The sequence below is a fragment of the Rhinopithecus bieti genome, unplaced genomic scaffold (assembly GCF_001698545.2).
Source record: "Rhinopithecus bieti isolate Rb0 unplaced genomic scaffold, ASM169854v2 scaffold_25360, whole genome shotgun sequence".
NCBI lineage: Eukaryota > Metazoa > Chordata > Mammalia > Primates > Cercopithecidae > Rhinopithecus > Rhinopithecus bieti.
In genome coordinates this window covers 1,233,287-1,236,397 of record NW_016811703.1, presented here as the reverse complement: position 1 = coordinate 1,236,397, position 3,111 = coordinate 1,233,287, and positions in this window count along the sequence as shown.

Genomic DNA, 3,111 nt, shown 5'->3' with positions numbered 1-3,111 from the left:
AAGGAAGGGCTTTTTTTTTTTTTTTTTTAGACGGGGTCTCCCTCTGTCGCCCAGGCTGGAGTGCAGTGGCCGGATCTCAGCTCACAGAAAGCTCCGCCTCCCGGGTTTACGCCATTCTCCTGCCTCAGCCTCCCGAGTAGCTGGGACTACAGGCGCCCGCCACCTCGCCCGGCTAGTTTTTTGTATTTTTTAGTAGAGACGGGGTTTCACCATGTTAGCCAGGATGGTCTCGATCTTCTGACCTCGTGATCCGCCCGTCTCGGCCTCCCAAAGCGCTGGGATTACAGGCTTGAGCCACCGCGCCCGGCCTGGAAGGGCTTTATTAAGGTAGTTAGGGTACTCATAAACTCCTTGGAAAAAGCAGGAGGAATATTTTCCTGGGTCATCCTCCAGGAGCAGCCCCCAGAATGCCACTGCAGAGCTGACCTGATGGCGTGCACCCAACTCCTCCCGCTTCCTCCAAGCCCAAGTTCTAGTCAAAATCTTGTGCCAAGAGGGTCTGATTTTCAAAACTGAAGTTGAGTGTCTGAGCTGTGGAGTTAAGGGAGGTTGGAAAATGCATATTCGGGGATTTGATATCGGGAAGGCAGGCAACTACACAATGATAAAAATGTGGGGCGACGAATGTTCAGATTTGGGGCAGCCACTGTCCATACAATTCCACTACTGGGAAAGAAAAGGTACAGTGAGAAGTAGAAAGTTACAAAGCAATCATGCTCCAGCTCTCTGGAATTTATTTCAAAATAATGGGGTTCGAATGGACAAAAATGTGGTGGAATAGATGAGGCAGTATTCTTTGAGACACGGTCTCACGGTTGCCCAAGCTGGAGAGCAGTGATACCACGAAAGCTCACTGCTGCAACCTCAAACTCCTAGGCTCAAGTGATCCTCCTGCCTCAGCCTCCCAAGTAGCTGGGACTACAGGTGTGCACCATCACACCAGGCTAAATTGAAAAAAAAAAAAAAAAATTGTACAGACAGGGTCTTGCTATGTTGCCCTGGCTGGTCTTGAACTCCTGGATTCAAGTGATCCTCCTGCCTCAGCCTCCCAAAGTACTAGGATTACAGGCATGAACCACTGTGCCAAGCATGAAGCAGTAATCTTCCCACCCCCCCTTTTTTTTCACATGGGCCATGCAAAACTCTGTATCATTTTAATTTTAGTATATGTGTTCCCAAAGTGAGCATGATGAGGCTGTATTGATTAAGAGTTGACGACTGCTGAGGCTGGATACTGAGTACATGGAGGTTCATTGTACTTTGAACCTGCTTTGGTATATGTTTAAATTTTCCTTAATAAAGAAATAAAATTCATAAGGCATCAAAACAGAAAGAAAAAGAATGGAGATAAACATCAATTTCTGACCCCTAGAGGGTATGCTTTCTTTTATTATGGTATGCTTTCTCTAGGGAGCATATACCACATAATAAAAGATCTTTGGATGGGAGTTACCATCAGAGTGCAGCCATTTTTTGGCAACATTCCCAAAGGAATAAAAGAAGTAATGTTTTTCACTGAAAGTAGGTCAAGATAAGGGATTATTATCACAGTCATTGACTTTGCTTCCCCCTGACAAATGCGCAGTGACCACTTGTTACATTCAATGGAGTGATAAAAGCTCCGATTGGCTGGGCTTTTCTAGGGTTACCAGCAAATAAAAAATGCAGGGTCTCAGTTAAAATTAAATTTCAGATAAACAGCAAATACATTTTTTCAGTATACTTGTGTCCCATGCAATATTGAGGAAATGCTTATGCTAAAAATTTACTTGATGTTTATCTGAAGTTCACACTAAAGTGGGTATTCCATATTTTATCTAGCAACCCTACTTTTACGATTTACAAAATTTAGGATATTCCATCCTCCCCACTTTTCTCCAATGCATTTCATGCCTTAGTTCACCCCAAACTAACCAGACTGGACTCTCATAACTATGACTCTCTGGGTATCTCATCATTCACTTTCCCTATGTTTCTAGAAAGGCTTTCTCCCAGAACTTACATAGGTTCAAGGTGGACTTTCTGTCTGACCTTCTGGCCCCTGAAGGGAAATGGGGAAGGAGAGAAGCCATTTGCCTAAGAGTTCCCAAGCAGGTACCTAGTCTCTAAGATGAGGATCCCAGATGTAGGTGCCTATCCATTTCTTTCAATATCCTTTCAACACAGCAGAGATTAAGACCCCCAAGAAGTACAGATCATTCCTGCTGTTGCATCTTTTACACAGATATGGACTTCAAAGGAAACAAAGAAAGAAAGATTTCATGCCAGAAAGCAGGAGATACCTTCTCATTCAGCTTAACTCTCATTTTGTCTATGTTGTTTTCAGATTATTAACACCAGACGATCAAGGTTCCATGGCAGAGAAGCCCTTCCATCTTTTCCTGCCTACTGGTGACTTGGCAACTCATGAGTATCTCTACTGGAAGTGAGCCAGAGGAAGGAAGTGATAAAACACCATGAGTCAACATGTTACTCGCCAGAAGTTCTGGTAAAAGGAGTAAGAGGAAGACAAAGAAAACGAGTCTGAGGACATTGTGGGGGTCTCCATTCTCCTTCCCCTCTAAACCAGGCTCATGGTGGACTTCTCCTGATGGAAGGTTCTAGAGAGAGACTAAATTCCACTTCCTGGAGTCATAAGAAATATCTACCATTCATGCTTTCCATTCTACTCTGGATACTCTACTAAACTAGATCTACTTTAATTAGATCTACTCTAAATTAGATCTACTCTAAATTAGATCTACTCTAATAAACAAATATTAGAGTTCTAATGGGGTGGGGGGATACAGTGACTTGAAAAGGTGGCTGCAGGATGACTGAGATGAAGGCAGAATTCTTCATACAGAGAGAACAACTTTTGTTCAGAAAAACAATATTAATGGGTATATTTGGTCTTCCAGTGCAGGCTAATGAGAAGTCTAGACATAGAATAATCAAATTGCTTGTTTTCCGTAAGAAATGGGAGTTGTGGGGGTTCCCTCTCTTGGCTTTGGAGCACCCCTCCCTTTGTCTTTGTACAGGGGAGCTTCTTCTGTCTTTCTTCCCCCTTCTTTCTTGCCTATTAAACTCCCTGCTCCTTAAAACAAAAGAGGAGGAGGAGGAGGAGGAGGA